This window comes from Ambystoma mexicanum, chromosome 11 (assembly GCF_040938575.1).
Source record: "Ambystoma mexicanum isolate Mex_15411 chromosome 11, UKY_AmexF1_1, whole genome shotgun sequence".
In the NCBI taxonomy this organism is placed as follows: domain Eukaryota; kingdom Metazoa; phylum Chordata; class Amphibia; order Caudata; family Ambystomatidae; genus Ambystoma; species Ambystoma mexicanum.
This window is the reverse complement of record NC_090934.1, coordinates 826,025,380-826,043,427: the sequence shown is the minus strand read 5'-3', so window position 1 is coordinate 826,043,427 and position 18,048 is coordinate 826,025,380. Positions and strand designations below refer to the sequence as shown.

At 46.1% G+C, this 18,048-nt stretch overlaps 15 non-coding genes across 15 annotated transcripts; all 15 read left to right on the top strand.

Annotated features, from left to right (window-relative positions):
• Positions 1-190: 190 nt before the first annotated feature.
• On the top strand, positions 191-264 carry TRNAN-GUU (transfer RNA asparagine (anticodon GUU)). Its single transcript has one exon. It is a non-coding gene; the product is annotated as a tRNA-Asn (tRNA).
• Positions 265-577: 313 nt separating this feature from the next.
• Positions 578-649, top strand: TRNAW-CCA (transfer RNA tryptophan (anticodon CCA)). The gene has a single exon. It is a non-coding gene; the product is annotated as a tRNA-Trp (tRNA).
• Positions 650-2,438: 1,789 nt separating this feature from the next.
• Positions 2,439-2,512, top strand: TRNAN-GUU (transfer RNA asparagine (anticodon GUU)). The gene has a single exon. It is a non-coding gene; the product is annotated as a tRNA-Asn (tRNA).
• A 313-nt stretch (positions 2,513-2,825) lies between these two features.
• TRNAW-CCA (transfer RNA tryptophan (anticodon CCA)) lies at positions 2,826-2,897 on the top strand. The gene has a single exon. It is a non-coding gene; the product is annotated as a tRNA-Trp (tRNA).
• A 2,177-nt stretch (positions 2,898-5,074) lies between these two features.
• On the top strand, positions 5,075-5,146 carry TRNAW-CCA (transfer RNA tryptophan (anticodon CCA)). Its single transcript has one exon. It is a non-coding gene; the product is annotated as a tRNA-Trp (tRNA).
• Positions 5,147-6,936: 1,790 nt separating this feature from the next.
• TRNAN-GUU (transfer RNA asparagine (anticodon GUU)) lies at positions 6,937-7,010 on the top strand. The gene has a single exon. It is a non-coding gene; the product is annotated as a tRNA-Asn (tRNA).
• Positions 7,011-7,323: 313 nt separating this feature from the next.
• On the top strand, positions 7,324-7,395 carry TRNAW-CCA (transfer RNA tryptophan (anticodon CCA)). The gene has a single exon. It is a non-coding gene; the product is annotated as a tRNA-Trp (tRNA).
• A 1,790-nt stretch (positions 7,396-9,185) lies between these two features.
• Positions 9,186-9,259, top strand: TRNAN-GUU (transfer RNA asparagine (anticodon GUU)). Its single transcript has one exon. It is a non-coding gene; the product is annotated as a tRNA-Asn (tRNA).
• A 313-nt stretch (positions 9,260-9,572) lies between these two features.
• On the top strand, positions 9,573-9,644 carry TRNAW-CCA (transfer RNA tryptophan (anticodon CCA)). Its single transcript has one exon. It is a non-coding gene; the product is annotated as a tRNA-Trp (tRNA).
• Positions 9,645-11,434: 1,790 nt separating this feature from the next.
• Positions 11,435-11,508, top strand: TRNAN-GUU (transfer RNA asparagine (anticodon GUU)). The gene has a single exon. It is a non-coding gene; the product is annotated as a tRNA-Asn (tRNA).
• A 313-nt stretch (positions 11,509-11,821) lies between these two features.
• Positions 11,822-11,893, top strand: TRNAW-CCA (transfer RNA tryptophan (anticodon CCA)). Its single transcript has one exon. It is a non-coding gene; the product is annotated as a tRNA-Trp (tRNA).
• A 1,790-nt stretch (positions 11,894-13,683) lies between these two features.
• TRNAN-GUU (transfer RNA asparagine (anticodon GUU)) lies at positions 13,684-13,757 on the top strand. Its single transcript has one exon. It is a non-coding gene; the product is annotated as a tRNA-Asn (tRNA).
• Positions 13,758-14,070: 313 nt separating this feature from the next.
• Positions 14,071-14,142, top strand: TRNAW-CCA (transfer RNA tryptophan (anticodon CCA)). Its single transcript has one exon. It is a non-coding gene; the product is annotated as a tRNA-Trp (tRNA).
• A 1,790-nt stretch (positions 14,143-15,932) lies between these two features.
• Positions 15,933-16,006, top strand: TRNAN-GUU (transfer RNA asparagine (anticodon GUU)). Its single transcript has one exon. It is a non-coding gene; the product is annotated as a tRNA-Asn (tRNA).
• Positions 16,007-16,319: 313 nt separating this feature from the next.
• On the top strand, positions 16,320-16,391 carry TRNAW-CCA (transfer RNA tryptophan (anticodon CCA)). The gene has a single exon. It is a non-coding gene; the product is annotated as a tRNA-Trp (tRNA).
• The last annotated feature ends 1,657 nt before the right edge of the window (positions 16,392-18,048 follow it).

Below are 18,048 nucleotides of genomic sequence, written 5' to 3'. Positions count from 1 at the left end.
CATTTGGTGCACTGTTGATGGGCTCTGTCCTCTACTAAATCCCCTGTGTTTGTGGATTAGGGGAGGTAGGGAAGTGCTTGATACCCTGATTTGCTGTGGGAAATAGAGCTATTTTAGAAATACTTTCAGGTTGCCTGGGAAGAATAAGCAAACAGCACACCAATCAGGCCCCAGTGTAAACACTGCATGAGTCTCTGTGGCGCAATCGGTTAGCGCGTTGGGCTGTTAACCGAAAGGTTGGTGGTTCAAGCCCACCCAGGGACGATGCATTTTGGCTCAAAAATTCAGCATGACCAACTATGAACTTCTGTTTACCTCTCGCAGGTCTCGTCTGCTGACGTCCAAAAAATCCAATAAACTGCAAGAAATTATTCTCGCTTGCTTTAGTTTTTCAAAACTTGCCATTCAATTCATAAACATCAAGACTTCATGGGAAGGGTTTGGCTGCAGCGTGTACTGATGCACAGAAGGAAGCTATCCTAGCCAGTCTACTTAAAGAAGCAATGAGGCTCTGCAGGTCCATGTACGTCTCCTACCTTTATTCTGTCATCAGACTACCCAGGTGGATTGCCACAAGGACCTCGTGGCGCAATGGTAGCACGTCTGACTCCAGATCAGAAGGTTGTGTGTTCAAATCACGTCGGGGTCATATTTGTTTTTCCCACTCTGAAATACAAAATTGCTCTTCAGTATCTCGTTATTTCAACCTGACTGCATCTTTGTGCTCTAGGCCTAGTTGTTCTGGCGTTTCGAATGTAAGCTTTGCAGCAGGGAAGTATCATATTGACAGACACCCATGAAGGACGTGGTCAACCTTTAAAGCAGGCCAATCTCTATGTTTTACTGGATGCAGCAGAAGTATTTCCTCTTTACCATCTCTTCAAGTGGGCCTGACTGATGTGCTGTTTTGTGCACGCTACGTGGGCTTTGTAAAGCATACCTCTGAAATTTGCATGGCCTCCTAGCGCTGTCAATATTTTCGTGTAATCGCTGAATGCTGCACTGTCCTGGGAACTCTAGGTGTGACTAAAGGATATATGCTGCGGCCCCGAAAGGGGGTCGGCAATCTAGTGGCAATGCCCATCACTTTGTAGTTTGTGTTTGTGAGTTCAGGTACCGGTCTGGTGTCAGAAAACTGTAAGCGCCCTCCCAATCAACTGTCGGTCCTGGATTGTGAGGATTTCCCCTTATACTGGTCTCAGTAGACACATTTCCATTTTACTTTTTCACTCTCGCATTGCCTATTTCTCTCTCTCTCATAGATACAATATAGACAAGAGAGACATTGTCAGCGAGAGGGTTGCACAGCACCTACCCCCATTTCCCTAAGTGCATTGCATGGGGCTCTGGGAGGCGTGCACATTTGTCTGAAACACAAAGATCCACTGGCAATAAAAGGCGTAGGTCCCTAGTTTGCATTTCTTAGAATTTGAGGTGACACTCAGAGTTGTCTCGGGCATGACTGACCTTTCATAGGAGATGTGCTAATCCCCAAACACTCTTCCTTTGTCCCAGTAATCTGTCTTAGTGCCTCTAGCAAGTTGTTTTCTGAAACAAAGCTTACCTGAACATCCTGTAAAATTGGTAACTTTTCAGTAGCAGTAGAGTGCAGTATATAGCATTCCTGTTGCGCACAGCATCTAGATCCAAAAATTGCTTACTCTACCCCAGAAATTAGAATTCACCCAGTCAAACAGAGGGATCTATAAAGAGCATGGCAAGTAGTTAACATAAGCTACTTCCCCCAAGTTCTCTTGGTGCACTCTGCTGCCCTCTTTTAACAGAAGAATGCAACTGCAGGTCTTGCTTCTCAGCAAGGTACCTACATATAGAAACCTTGGTGCACTCTTGCTAAATCTGCTGGAATGTGTCTTCTATTGTGCCCAAGGTGGTTGTGTATTTGGGGACTCAGGGAAGCAAGGGAGCAGTCTAATGCACTGCAGTGCAAAGAGAGGCATGCCTTTTTCAGAAAAAAGTTCAGGTTTTCTGCCAATCAGAAAAAAATAGCAATGCAATCAGGCCAAAGGAAGAACACACATGCCAGTGAGTCTCTGTGGCGCAATTGGTTAGCGCGTTCGGCTGTTAACCGAAAAGACGCTGCTGTTTTGGGCACAAAGACACAGAGTGTTCCACTCAGTAAACCTGAGTCATTTCTCCCGTGTTCTCTGGGTTCAGCCTACTGTCCCCTTTTAACACAAGTGCGCAACTGTGGCTTTCTCCTCATAGCAAGTTATGCCTACACAAGGGGCATTTGGTGCACTGTTGATGGGCTCTGTCCTCTACTAAATCCCCTGTGTTAGTGGATTAGTGGAGGTAGGGAAGTGCTTGATACCCTGATTTGCTGTGGGAAATAGAGCTATTTTAGAAATATTTTCAGGTTGCCTGGGAAGCATAAGCAAACAGCACACCAATCAGGCCCCAGTGTAAGCACTGCATGAGTCTCTGTGGCGCAATCGGTTAGCGCGTTCGGCTGTTAACCGAAAGGTTGGTGGTTCAAGCCCACCCAGGGACGATGCGTTTTGGCTCAAAAATTCAGCATGACCAACTATGAACTTCTGTTTACCTCTCGCAGGTCTCGTCTTCTGACGTCCAAAATATCCAATAAACTGCAAGCAATTCTTCTCGCTTGCTTTAGTTTTTCAAAACTTGCCATTCAATTCATAAACATCAAGACTTCATGGGAAGGGTTTGGCTGCAGCGTGTACTGATGCACAGAAGGAAGCTATCCTAGCCAGTCTACTTAAAGAAGCAATGAGGCTCTGCAGGTGCATGTACGTCTCCTACCTTTATTCTGTCATCAGACACACCAGGTGGATTGCCACAAGGACCTCGTGGCGCAATGGTAGCGCGTCTGACTCCAGATCAGAAGGTTGTGTGTTCAAATCACATCGGGGTCATACTTGCTTTTCCCACTCTGAAATACAAAATTGCTCTTCAGTATCTCGTTATTTCAACCTGACTGCATCTTTGTGCTCTGGGCCCAGTTGTTCTGGCGTTTCGAATGTAAGCTTTGCAGCCGGGAAGTATCATATTGACAGACAGCCATGAAGGACATGGTCAAGCTTTAAAGCAGGCCAATCTCTATGTTTTACTGGATGCAGCAGAAGTATTTCCTCTTTACCATCTCTTCAAGTGGGCCTGACTGATGTGCTGTTTTGTGCACGCTACGTGGGCTTTGTAAAGCATACCTCTGCCATTTGCATGGCCTCCAAGCGCTGTCAATATTTTCGTGTAATTGCTGAATGCTGCAGTGTCCTGGGAACTCTAGGTGTGACTAAAGGATATATGCTGGGGCCCCGAAAGGGGGTCGGCAGTCTAGTGGCAATGCCCATCACTTTGCAGTTTGGGTTTGTGAGTTCAGGTACCGGTCTGGTGTCGGAAACCTGTAAGCGCCCTCCCAATCAACTGTCAGTCCTGGATTGTGAGGATTTCCCCTTATACTGGTCTCAGTAGACACATTTCCATTTTACTTTTTCACTCTCGCATTGCCTATTTCTCTCTCTCTCATAGATACATTATAGACAAGAGAGACATTGTCAGCGAGAGGGTTGCACAGCACCTTCCCCCATTTCCCTAAGTGCATTGCAAGGGGCTCTGGGAGGCGTGCACATTTGTCTGAAACACAAAGATCCACTGGCAATAAAAAGCGTAGGTCCCTAGTTTGCATTTCTTAGAATTTGAGGTGACACTCAGAGTTGTCTCGGGCGTGACTGTACCTTTCATAGGAGATGTGCTAATCCCCAAACCCTCTTCCTTTGTCCCAGTAATCTGTCTTAGTGCCTCTAGCAAGTTGTTTTCTGAAACAAAGCTTACCTGAACATCCTGTAAAATTGGTAACTTTTCAGTAGCAGTACAGTGCAGTATATAGCATTCCTGTTGCGCACAGCATCTAGATCCAAAAATTGCTTACTCTACCCCAGAAATTAGAATTCACCCAGTCAAACCGAGGGCTCTATAAAGAGCATGGCAAGTAGTTAACATAAGCTACTTCCCCCAAGTTCTCTTGGTGCACTCTGCTGCCCTCTTTTAACAGAAGAATGCAACTGCAGGTCTTGCTTCTCAGCAAGGTACCTACATATAGAAACCTTGGTGCACTCTTGCTAAATCTGCTGGAATGTGTCTTCTATTGTGCCCAAGGTGGTTGTGTATTTGGGGACTCAGGGAAGCAAGGGAGCAGTCTAATGCACTGCAGTGCTAAGAGAGGCATGCCTTTTTCAGAAAAAAGTTCAGGTTTTCTGCCAATCAGAAAAAAATAGCAATGCAATCAGGCCAAAGGCAGAACACACATGCTAGTGAGTCTCTGTGGCGCAATTGGTTAGCGCGTTCTGCTGTTAACCGAAAAGACGCTGCTATTTTGAGCACAAAGACACAGAGTGTTCCACTCAGTAAACCTGAGTCATTTCTCCCGTGTTCTCTGGGTTCAGCCTACTGTCCCCTTTTAACACAAGTGCGCAACTGTGGCTTTCTCCTCATATCAAGTTATGCCTACACAGAGGGCATTTGGTGCACTGTTGATGGGCTCTGTCCTCTACTAAATCCCCTGTGTTTGTGGATTACGGGAGGTAGGGAAGTGCTTGATACCCTGATTTGCTGTGGGAAATAGAGCTATTTTAGAAATATTTTCAGGTTGCCTGGGGAGCATAAGCAAACAGCACACCAATCAGGCCCCAGTGTAAGCACTGCATGAGTCTCTGTGGCGCAATCGGTTAGCGCGTTCCGCTGTTAACCGAAAGGTTGGTGGTTCAAGCCCACCCAGGGACGATGCATTTTGGCTCAAAAATTCAGCATGACCAACTATGAACTTCTGTTTACCTCTCGCAGGTCTCGTCTGCTGACGTCCAAAAAATCCAATAAACTGCAAGCAATTCTTCTCGCTTGCTTTAGTTTTTCAAAACTTGCCATTCAATTCAAAAACATCAAGACTTCATGGGAAGGGTTTGGCTGCAGCGTGTTCTGATGCACAGAAGGAAGCTATCCTAGCCAGTCTACTTAAAGAAGCAATGAGGCTCTGCAGGTGCATGTAGGTCTCCTACCTTTATTCTGTCATCAGACACACCAGGTGGACTGCCACAAGGACCTTGTGGCGCAATGGTAGCGCGTCTGACTCCAGATCAGAAGGTTGTGTGTTCAAATCACGTCGGGATCATATTTGCTTTTCCCACTCTGAAATACAAAATTGCTCTTCAGTATCTCGTTATTTCAACCTGACTGCATCTTTGTGCTCTGGGCCTAGTTGTTCTGGCGTTTCGAATGTAAGCTTTGCAGCAGGGAAGTATCATATTGACAGACACCCATGAAGGACATGGTCAACCTTTAAAGCAGGCCAATCTCTATGTTTTACTGGATGCAGCAGAAGTATTTCCTCTTTACCATCTCTTCAAGTGGGCCTGACTGATGTGCTGTTTTGTGCACGCTACGTGGGCTTTGTAAAGCATACCTCTGCCATTTGCATGGCCTCCTAGCGCTGTCAATATTTTCGTGTAATCGCTGAATGCTGCACTGTCCTGGGAACTCTAGGTGTGACTAAAGGATATATGCTGGGGCCCCGAAAGGGGGTCGGCAGTCTAGTGGCAATGCCCATCACTTTGCAGTTTGGGTTTGTGAGTTCAGGTACCGGTCTGGTGTCGGAAACCTGTAAGCGCCCTCCCAATCAACTGTCGGTCCTGGATTGTGAGGATTTCCCCTTATATTGGTCTCAGTAGACACATTTCCATTTTACTTTTTCACTCTCGCATTGCCTATTTCTCTCTCTCTCATAGTTACATTATAGACAAGAGAGACATTGTCAGCGAGAGGGCTTCACAGCACCTTCCCCCCTTTCCCTAAGTGCATTGCAAGGGGCTCTGGGAGGCGTGCACATTTGTCTGAAACACAAAGATCCACTGGCAATAAAAAGCGTAGGTCCCTAGTTTGCATTTCTTAGAATTTGAGGTGACACTCAGAGTTGTCTCGGGCGTGACTGTACCTTTCATAGGAGATGTTCTAATCCCCAAACCCTCTTCCTTTGTCCCAGTAATCTGTCTTAGTGCCTCTAGCAAGTTGTTTTCTGAAACAAAGCTTACCTGAACATCCTGTAAAATTGGTAACTTTTCAGTAGCAGTAAAGTGCAGTATATAGCATTCCTGTTGCGCACAGCATCTAGATCCAAAAATTGCTTACTCTACCCCAGAAATTAGAATTCACCCAGTCAAACAGAGGGATCTATAAAGAGCATGGCAAGTAGTTAACATAAGCTACTTCCCCCAAGTTCTCTTGGTGCACTCTGCTACCCTCTTTAAACAGAAGTATGCAACTGCAGGTCTTGCTTCTCAGCAAGGTACCTACATATAGAATCCTTGGTGCACTCTTGCTAAATCTGCTGGAATGTGTCTTCTATTGTGCCCAAGGTGGTTGTGTATTTGGGGACTCAGGGAAGCAAGGGGGCAGTCTAATGCACTGCAGTGCTAAGAGAGGCATGCCTTTTTCAGAAAAAAGTTCAGGTTTTCTGCCAATCAGAAAAAAATAGCAATGCAATCAGGCCAAAGGCAGAACACACATGCCAGTGAGTCTCTGTAGCGCAATTGGTTAGCGCGTTCGGCTGTTAACCGAAAAGACGCTGCTGTTTTGGGCACAAAGACACAGAGTGTTCCACTCAGTAAACCTGAGTCATTTCTCCCGTGTTCTCTGGGTTCAGCCTACTGTCCCCTTTTAACACAAGTGCGCAACTGTGGCTTTCTCCTCATAGCAAGTTATGCCTACACAAGGGGCATTTGGTGCACTGTTGATGGGCTCTGTCCTCTACTAAATCCCCTGTGTTAGTGGATTAGTGGAGGTAGGGAAGTGCTTGATACCCTGATTTGCTGTGGGAAATAGAGCTATTTTAGAAATATTTTCAGGTTGCCTGGGAAGCATAAGCAAACAGCACACCAATCAGGCCCCAGTGTAAGCACTGCATGAGTCTCTGTGGCGCAATCGGTTAGCGCGTTCGGCTGTTAACCGAAAGGTTGGTGGTTCAAGCCCACCCAGGGACGATGCGTTTTGGCTCAAAAATTCAGCATGACCAACTATGAACTTCTGTTTACCTCTCGCAGGTCTCGTCTGCTGACGTCCAAAAAATCCAATAAACTGCAAGCAATTCTTCTCGCTTGCTTTAGTTTTTCAAAACTTGCCATTCAATTCAAAAACATCAAGACTTCATGGGAAGGGTTTGGCTGCAGCGTGTACTGATGCACAGAAGGAAGCTATCCTAGCCAGTCTACTTAAAGAAGCAATGAGGCTCTGCAGGTGCATGTAGGTCTCCTACCTTTATTCTGTCATCAGACACACCAGGTGGACTGCCACAAGGACCTTGTGGCGCAATGGTAGCGCGTCTGACTCCAGATCAGAAGGTTGTGTGTTCAAATCACGTCGGGGTCATATTTGCTTTTCCCACTCTGAAATACAAAATTGCTCTTCAGTATCTCGTTATTTCAACCTGACTGCATCTTTGTGCTCTGGGCCTAGTTGTTCTGGCGTTTCGAATGTAAGCTTTGCAGCAGGGAAGTATCATATTGACAGACACCCATGAAGGACATGGTCAACCTTTAAAGCAGGCCAATCTCTATGTTTTACTGGATGCAGCAGAAGTATTTCCTCTTTACCATCTCTTCAAGTGGGCCTGACTGATGTGCTGTTTTGTGCACGCTACGTGGGCTTTGTAAAGCATACCTCTGCCATTTGCATGGCCTCCTAGCGCTGTCAATATTTTCGTGTAATCGCTGAATGCTGCACTGTCCTGGGAACTCTAGGTGTGACTAAAGGATATATGCTGGGGCCCCGAAAGGGGGTCGGCAGTCTAGTGGCAATGCCCATCACTTTGCAGTTTGGGTTTGTGAGTTCAGGTACCGGTCTGGTGTCGGAAACCTGTAAGCGCCCTCCCAATCAACTGTCGGTCCTGGATTGTGAGGATTTCCCCTTATACTGGTCTCAGTAGACACATTTCCATTTTACTTTTTCACTCTCGCATTGCCTATTTCTCTCTCTCTCATAGTTACATTATAGACAAGAGAGACATTGTCAGCGAGAGGGCTTCACAGCACCTTCCCCCCTTTCCCTAAGTGCATTGCAAGGGGCTCTGGGAGGCGTGCACATTTGTCTGAAACACAAAGATCCACTGGCAATAAAAAGCGTAGGTCCCTAGTTTGCATTTCTTAGAATTTGAGGTGACACTCAGAGTTGTCTCGGGCGTGACTGTACCTTTCATAGGAGATGTTCTAATCCCCAAACCCTCTTCCTTTGTCCCAGTAATCTGTCTTAGTGCCTCTAGCAAGTTGTTTTCTGAAACAAAGCTTACCTGAACATCCTGTAAAATTGGTAACTTTTCAGTAGCAGTAAAGAGCAGTATATAGCATTCCTGTTGCGCACAGCATCTACATCCAAAAATTGCTTACTCTACCCCAAAAATTAGAATTCACCCAGTCAAACAGAGGGATCTATAAAGAGCATGGCAAGTAGTTAACATAAGCTACTTCCCCCAAGTTCTCTTGGTGCACTCTGCTGCCCTCTTTTAACAGAAGAATGCAACTGCAGGTCTTGCTTCTCAGCAAGGTACCTACATATAGAATCCTTGGTGCACTCTTGCTAAATCTGCTGGAATGTGTCTTCTATTGTGCCCAAGGTGGTTGTGTATTTGGGGACTCAGGGAAGCAAGGGGGCAGTCTAATGCACTGCAGTGCTAAGAGAGGCATGCCTTTTTCAGAAAAAAGTTCAGGTTTTCTGCCAATCAGAAAAAAATAGCAATGCAATCAGGCCAAAGGCAGAACACACATGCCAGTGAGTCTCTGTAGCGCAATTGGTTAGCGCATTCGGCTGTTAACCGAAAAGACGCTGCTGTTTTGGGCACAAAGACACAGAGTGTTCCACTCAGTAAACCTGAGTCATTTCTCCCGTGTTCTCTGGGTTCAGCCTACTGTCCCCTTTTAACACAAGTGCGCAACTGTGGCTTTCTCCTCATAGCAAGTTATGCCTACACAAGGGGCATTTGGTGCACTGTTGATGGGCTCTGTCCTCTACTAAATCCCCTGTGTTAGTGGATTAGTGGAGGTAGGGAAGTGCTTGATACCCTGATTTGCTGTGGGAAATAGAGCTATTTTAGAAATATTTTCAGGTTGCCTGGGAAGCATAAGCAAACAGCACACCAATCAGGCCCCAGTGTAAGCACTGCATGAGTCTCTGTGGCGCAATCGGTTAGCGCGTTCGGCTGTTAACCGAAAGGTTGGTGGTTCAAGCCCACCCAGGGACGATGCGTTTTGGCTCAAAAATTCAGCATGACCAACTATGAACTTCTGTTTACCTCTCGCAGGTCTCGTCTTCTGACGTCCAAAATATCCAATAAACTGCAAGCAATTCTTCTCGCTTGCTTTAGTTTTTCAAAACTTGCCATTCAATTCAAAAACATCAAGACTTCATGGGAAGGGTTTGGCTGCAGCGTGTACTGATGCACAGAAGGAAGCTATCCTAGCCAGTCTACTTAAAGAAGCAATGAGGCTCTGCAGGTGCATGTACGTCTCCTACCTTTATTCTGTCATCAGACACACCAGGTGGACTGCCACAAGGACCTCGTGGCGCAATGGTAGCGCGTCTGACTCCAGATCAGAAGGTTGTGTGTTCAAATCACATCGGGGTCATATTTGCTTTTCCCACTCTGAAATACAAAATTGCTCTTCAGTATCTCGTTATTTCAACCTGACTGCATCTTTGTGCTCTGGGCCCAGTTGTTCTGGCGTTTCGAATGTAAGCTTTGCAGCCGGGAAGTATCATATTGACAGACAGCCATGAAGGACATGGTCAAGCTTTAAAGCAGGCCAATCTCTATGTTTTACTGGATGCAGCAGAAGTATTTCCTCTTTACCATCTCTTCAAGTGGGCCTGACTGATGTGCTGTTTTGTGCACGCTACGTGGGCTTTGTAAAGCATACCTCTGCCATTTGCATGGCCTCCTAGCGCTGTCAATATTTTCGTGTAATCGCTGAATGCTGCACTGTCCTGGGAACTCTAGGTGTGACTAAAGGATATATGCTGGGGCCCCGAAAGGGGGTCGGCAGTCTAGTGGCAATGCCCATCACTTTGCAGTTTGGGTTTGTGAGTTCAGGTACCGGTCTGGTGTCGGAAACCTGTAAGCGCCCTCCCAATCAACTGTCGGTCCTGGATTGTGAGGATTTCCCCTTATACTGGTCTCAGTAGACACATTTCCATTTTACTTTTTCACTCTCGCATTGCCTATTTCTCTCTCTCTCATAGATACATTATAGACAAGAGAGACATTGTCAGCGAGAGGGTTGCACAGCACCTTCCCCCATTTCCCTAAGTGCATTGCATGGGGCTCTGGGAGGCGTGCACATTTGTCTGAAACACAAAGATCCACTGGCAATAAAAAGCGTAGGTCCCTAGTTTGCATTTCTTAGAATTTTAGCTGACACTATGAGTTGTCTCGGGCGTGACTGTACCTTTCATAGGAGATGTGCTAATCCCCAAACCCTCTTCCTTTGTCCCAGTAATCTGTCTTAGTGCCTCTAGCAAGTTGTTTTCTGAAACAAAGCTTACCTGAACATCCTGTAAAATTGGTAACTTTTCAGTAGCAGTACAGTGCAGTATATAGCATTCCTGGTGCGCACAGCATCTAGATCCAAAAATTGCTTACTCTACCCCAGAAATTAGAATTCACCCAGTCAAACAGAGGGATCTATAAAGAGCATGGCAAGTAGTTAACATAAGCTACTTCCCCCAAGTTCTCTTGGTGCACTCTGCTGCCCTCTTTTAACAGAAGAATGCAACTGCAGGTCTTGCTTCTCAGCAAGGTACCTACATATAGAAACCTTGGTGCACTCTTGCTAAATCTGCTGGAATGTGTCTTCTATTGTGCCCAAGGTGGTTGTGTATTTGGGGACTCAGGGAAGCAAGGGAGCAGTCTAATGCACTGTAGTGCTAAGAGAAGCATGCCTTTTTCAGAAAAAAGTTCAGGTTTTCTGCCAATCAGAAAAAAATAGCAATGCAATCAGGCCAAAGGCAGAACACACATGCCAGTGAGTCTCTGTGGCACAATTGGTTAGCGCGTTCGGCTGTTAACCGAAAAGACGCTGCTGTTTTTGGCACAAAGACACAGAGTGTTCCACTCAGTAAACCTGAGTCATTTCTCCCGTGTTCTCTGGGTTCAGCCTACTGTCCCCTTTTAACACAAGTGCGCAACTGTGGCTTTCTCCTCATAGCAAGTTATGCCTACACAGAGGGCATTTGGTGCACTGTTGATGGGCTCTGTCCTCTACTAAATCCCCTGTGTTTGTGGATTAGGGGAGGTAGGGAAGTGCTTGATACCCTGATTTGCTGTGGGAAATAGAGCTATTTTAGAAATATTTTCAGGTTGCCTGGGAAGCATAAGCAAACAGCACACCAATCAGGCCCCAGTGTAAGCACTGCATGAGTCTCTGTGGCGCAATCGGTTAGCGCGTTCGGCTGTTAACCGAAAGGATGGTGGTTCAAGCCCACCCAGGGACGATGCATTTTGGCTCAAAAATTCAGCGTGACCAACTATGAACTTCTGTTTACCTCTCGCAGGTCTCGTCTGCTGACGTCCAAAAAATCCAATAAACTGCAAGCAATTCTTCTCGCTTGCTTTAGTTTTTCAAAACTTGCCATTCAATTCATAAACATCAAGACTTCATGGGAAGGGTTTGGCTGCAGCGTGTACTGATGCACAGAAGGAAGCTATCCTAGCCAGTCTACTTAAAGAAGCAATGAGGCTCTGCGGGTGCATGTACGTCTCCTACCTTTATTCTGTCATCAGACACACCATGTGGATTGCCACAAGGACCTCGTGGCGCAATAGTAGCACGTCTGACTCCAGATCAGAAGGTTGCGTGTTCAAATCACGTCGGGGTCATATTTGCTTTTCCCACTCTGAAATACAAAATTGCTCTTCAGTATCTCGTTATTTCAACCTGACTGCATCTTTGTGCTCTGGGCCTAGTTGTTCTGGCGTTTCGAATGTAAGCTTTGCAGCAGGGAAGTATCATATTGACAGACACCCATGAAGGACATGGTCAACCTTTAAAGCAGGCCAATCTCTATGTTTTACTGGATGCAGCAGAAGTATTTCCTCTTTACCATCTCTTCAAGTGGGCCTGACTGATGTGCTGTTTTGTGCACGCTACGTGGGCTTTGTAAAGCATACCTCTGCCATTTGCATGGCCTCCTAGCGCTGTCAATATTTTCGTGTAATCGCTGAATGCTGCACTGTCCTGGGAACTCTAGGTGTGACTAAAGGAAATATGCTGCGGCCCCGAAAGGGGGTCGGCAGTCTAGTGGCAATGCCCATCACTTTGCAGTTTGGGTTTATGAGTTCAGGTACCGGTCTGGTGTCGGAAACCTGTAAGCGCCCTCCCAATCAACTGTCGGTCCTGGATTGTGAGGATTTCCCCTTATACTGGTCTCAGTAGACACATTTCCATTTTACTTTTTCACTCTCGCATTGCCTATTTCTCTCTCTCTCATAGATACATTATAGACAAGAGAGACATTGTCAGCGAGAGGGTTGCACAGCACCTTCCCCCATTTCCCTAAGTGCATTGCATGGGGCTCTGGGAGGCGTGCACATTTGTCTGAAACACAAAGATCCACTGGCAATAAAAAGCGTAGGTCCCTAGTTTGCATTTCTTAGAATTTGAGGTAACACTATGAGTTGTCTCGGGCGTGACTGTACCTTTCATAGGAGATGTGCTAATCCCCAAACCCTCTTCCTTTTTCCCAGTAATCTGTCTTAGTGCCTCTAGCAAGTTGTTTTCTGAAACAAAGCTTACCTGAACATCCTGTAAAATTGGTAACTTTTCAGTAGCAGTACAGTGCAGTATATAGCATTCCTGTTGCGCACAGCATCTAGATCCAAAAATTGCTTACTCTACCCCAGAAATTAGAATTCACCCAGTCAAACCGAGGGCTCTATAAAGAGCATGGCAAGTAGTTAACATAAGCTACTTCCCCCAAGTTCTCTTGGTGCACTCTGCTGCCCTCTTTTAACAGAAGAATGCAACTGCAGGTCTTGCTTCTCAGCAAGGTACCTACATATAGAAACCTTGGTGCACTCTTGCTAAATCTGCTGGAATGTGTCTTCTATTGTGCCCAAGGTGGTTGTGTATTTGGGGACTCAGGGAAGCAAGGGAGCAGTCTAATGCACTGCAGTGCTAAGAGAGGCATGCCTTTTTCAGAAAAAAGTTCAGGTTTTCTGCCAATCAGAAAAAAATAGCAATGCAATCAGGCCAAAGGCAGAAAACACATGCCAGTGAGTCTCTGTGGCGCAATTGGTTAGCGCGTTCGGCTGTTAACCGAAAAGACGCTGCTATTTTGGGCACAAAGACACAGAGTGTTCCACTCAGTAAACCTGAGTCATTTCTCCCGTGTTCTCTGGGTTCAGCCTACTGTCCCCTTTTAACACAAGTGTGCAACTGTGGCTTTCTCCTCATAGCAAGTTATGCCTACACAGAGGGCATTTGGTGCACTGTTGATGGGCTCTGTCCTCTACTAAATCCCCTGTGTTTGTGGATTACGGGAGGTAGGGAAGTGCTTGATACCCTGATTTGCTGTGGGAAATAGAGCTATTTTAGAAATATTTTCAGGTTGCCTGGGAAGCATAAGCAAACAGCACAACAATCAGGCCCCAGTGTAAGCAATGCATGAGTCTCTGTGGCGCAATCGGTTAGCGCGTTCGGCTGTTAACCGAAAGGTTGGTGCTTCAAGCCCACCCAGGGACGATGCATTTTGGCTCAAAAATTCAGCATGACCAACTATGAACTTCTGTTTACCTCTCGCAGGTCTCGTCTGCTGACGTCCAAAAAATCCAATAAACTGCAAGCAATTCTTCTCGCTTGCTTTAGTTTTTCAAAACTTGCCATTCAATTCATAAACATCAAGACTTCATGGGAAGGGTTTGGCTGCAGCGTGTACTGATGCACAGAAGGAAGCTATCCTAGCCAGTCTACTTAAAGAAGCAGTGAGGCTCTGCAGGTGCATGTAGGTCTCCTACCTTTATTCTGTCATCAGACACACCAGGTGGACTGCCACAAGGACCTTGTGGCGCAATGGTAGCGTGTCTGACTCCAGATCAGAAGGTTGTGTGTTCAAATCACGTCGGGGTCATATTTGCTTTTCCCACTCTGAAATACAAAATTGCTCTTCAGTATCTCGTTATTTCAACCTGACTGCATCTTTGTGCTCTGGGCCTAGTTGTTCTGGCGTTTCGAATGTAAGCTTTGCAGCAGGGAAGTATCATATTGACAGACACCCATGAAGGACATGGTCAACCTTTAAAGCAGGCCAATCTCTATGTTTTACTGGATGCAGCAGAAGTATTTCCTCTTTACCATCTCTTCAAGTGGGCCTGACTGATGTGCTGTTTTGTGCACGCTACGTGGGCTTTGTAAAGCATACCTCTGCCATTTGCATGGCCTCCTAGCGCTGTCAATATTTTCGTGTAATCGCTGAATGCTGCACTGTCCTGGGAACTCTAGGTGTGACTAAAGGATATATGCTGGGGCCCCGAAAGGGGGTCGGCAGTCTAGTGGCAATGGGCATCACTTTGCAGTTTGGGTTTGTGAGTTCAGGTACCGGTCTGGTGTCGGAAACCTGTAAGCGCCCTCCCAATCAACTGTCGGTCCTGGATTGTGAGGATTTCCCCTTATACTGGTCTCAGTAGACACATTTCCATTTTACTTTTTCACTCTCGCATTGCCTATTTCTCTCTCTCTCATAGATACATTATAGACAAGAGAGACATTGTCAGCGAGAGGGCTTCACAGCACCTTCCCCCATTTCCCTAAGTGCATTGCAAGGGGCTCTGGGAGGCGTGCACATTTGTCTGAAACACAAAGATCCACTGGCAATAAAAAGCGTAGGTCCCTAGTTTGCATTTCTTAGAATTTGAGGTGACACTCAGAGTTGTCTCGGGCATGACAGTACCTTTCATAGGAGATGTTCTAATCCCCAAACCCTCTTCCTTTGTCCCAGTAATCTGTCTTAGTGCCTCTAGCAAGTTGTTTTCTGAAACAAAGCTTACCTGAACATCCTGTAAAATTGGTAACTTTTCAGTAGCAGTAAAGTGCAGTATATAGCATTCCTGTTGCGCACAGCATCTAGATCCAAAAATTGCTTACTCTACCCCAGAAATTAGAATTCACCCAGTCAAACAGAGGGATCTATAAAGAGCATGGCAAGTAGTTAACATAAGCTACTTCCCCCAAGTTCTCTTGGTGCACTCTGCTGCCCTCTTTTAACAGAAGAATGCAACTGCAGGTCTTGCTTCTCAGCAAGGTACCTACATATAGAATCCTTGGTGCACTCTTGCTAAATCTGCTGGAATGTGTCTTCTATTGTGCCCAAGGTGGTTGTGTATTTGGGGACTCAGGGAAGCAAGGGGGCAGTCTAATGCACTGCAGTGCTAAGAGAGGCATGCCTTTTTCAGAAAAAAGTTCAGGTTTTCTGCCAATCAGAAAAAAATAGCAATGCAATCAGGCCAAAGGCAGAACACACATGCCAGTGAGTCTCTGTGGCGCAATTGGTTAGCGCGTTCGGCTGTTAACCGAAAAGACGCTGCTGTTTTTGGCACAAAGACACAGAGTGTTCCACTCAGTAAACCTGAGTCATTTCTCCCGTGTTCTCTGGGTTCAGCCTACTGTCCCCTTTTAACACAAGTGCGCAACTGTGGCTTTCTCCTCATAGCAAGTTATGCCTACACAGAGGACATTTGGTGCACTGTTGATGGGCTCTGTCCTCTACTAAATCCCCTGTGTTTGTGGATTAGGGGAGGTAGGGAAGTGCTTGATACCCTGATTTGCTGTGGGAAATAGAGCTATTTTAGAAATACTTTCAGGTTGCCTGGGAAGAATAAGCAAACAGCACACCAATCAGGCCCCAGTGTAAACACTGCATGAGTCTCTGTGGCGCAATCGGTTAGCGCGTTGGGCTGTTAACCGAAAGGTTGGTGGTTCAAGCCCACCCAGGGACGATGCATTTTGGCTCAAAAATTCAGCATGACCAACTATGAACTTCTGTTTACCTCTCGCAGGTCTCGTCTGCTGACGTCCAAAAAATCCAATAAACTGCAAGAAATTATTCTCGCTTGCTTTAGTTTTTCAAAACTTGCCATTCAATTCATAAACATCAAGACTTCATGGGAAGGGTTTGGCTGCAGCGTGTACTGATGCACAGAAGGAAGCTATCCTAGCCAGTCTACTTAAAGAAGCAATGAGGCTCTGCAGGTCCATGTACGTCTCCTACCTTTATTCTGTCATCAGACTACCCAGGTGGATTGCCACAAGGACCTCGTGGCGCAATGGTAGCACGTCTGACTCCAGATCAGAAGGTTGTGTGTTCAAATCACGTCGGGGTCATATTTGTTTTTCCCACTCTGAAATACAAAATTGCTCTTCAGTATCTCGTTATTTCAACCTGACTGCATCTTTGTGCTCTAGGCCTAGTTGTTCTGGCGTTTCGAATGTAAGCTTTGCAGCAGGGAAGTATCATATTGACAGACACCCATGAAGGACGTGGTCAACCTTTAAAGCAGGCCAATCTCTATGTTTTACTGGATGCAGCAGAAGTATTTCCTCTTTACCATCTCTTCAAGTGGGCCTGACTGATGTGCTGTTTTGTGCACGCTACGTGGGCTTTGTAAAGCATACCTCTGAAATTTGCATGGCCTCCTAGCGCTGTCAATATTTTCGTGTAATCGCTGAATGCTGCACTGTCCTGGGAACTCTAGGTGTGACTAAAGGATATATGCTGCGGCCCCGAAAGGGGGTCGGCAATCTAGTGGCAATGCCCATCACTTTGTAGTTTGTGTTTGTGAGTTCAGGTACCGGTCTGGTGTCAGAAAACTGTAAGCGCCCTCCCAATCAACTGTCGGTCCTGGATTGTGAGGATTTCCCCTTATACTGGTCTCAGTAGACACATTTCCATTTTACTTTTTCACTCTCGCATTGCCTATTTCTCTCTCTCTCATAGATACAATATAGACAAGAGAGACATTGTCAGCGAGAGGGTTGCACAGCACCTACCCCCATTTCCCTAAGTGCATTGCATGGGGCTCTGGGAGGCGTGCACAATTGTCTGAAACACAAAGATCCACTGGCAATAAAAGGCGTAGGTCCCTAGTTTGCATTTCTTAGAATTTGAGGTGACACTCAGAGTTGTCTCGGGCATGACTGACCTTTCATAGGAGATGTGCTAATCCCCAAACACTCTTCCTTTGTCCCAGTAATCTGTCTTAGTGCCTCTAGCAAGTTGTTTTCTGAAACAAAGCTTACCTGAACATCCTGTAAAATTGGTAACTTTTCAGTAGCAGTAGAGTGCAGTATATAGCATTCCTGTTGCGCACAGCATCTAGATCCAAAAATTGCTTACTCTACCCCAGAAATTAGAATTCACCCAGTCAAACAGAGGGATCTATAAAGAGCATGGCAAGTAGTTAACATAAGCTACTTCCCCCAAGTTCTCTTGGTGCACTCTGCTGCCCTCTTTTAACAGAAGAATGCAACTGCAGGTCTTGCTTCTCAGCAAGGTACCTACATATAGAAACCTTGGTGCACTCTTGCTAAATCTGCTGGAATGTGTCTTCTATTGTGCCCAAGGTGGTTGTGTATTTGGGGACTCAGGGAAGCAAGGGAGCAGTCTAATGCACTGCAGTGCAAAGAGAGGCATGCCTTTTTCAGAAAAAAGTTCAGGTTTTCTGCCAATCAGAAAAAAATAGCAATGCAATCAGGCCAAAGGAAGAACACACATGCCAGTGAGTCTCTGTGGCGCAATTGGTTAGCGCGTTCGGCTGTTAACCGAAAAGACGCTGCTGTTTTGGGCACAAAGACACAGAGTGTTCCACTCAGTAAACCTGAGTCATTTCTCCCGTGTTCTCTGGGTTCAGCCTACTGTCCCCTTTTAACACAAGTGCGCAACTGTGGCTTTCTCCTCATAGCAAGTTATGCCTACACAAGGGGCATTTGGTGCACTGTTGATGGGCTCTGTCCTCTACTAAATCCCCTGTGTTAGTGGATT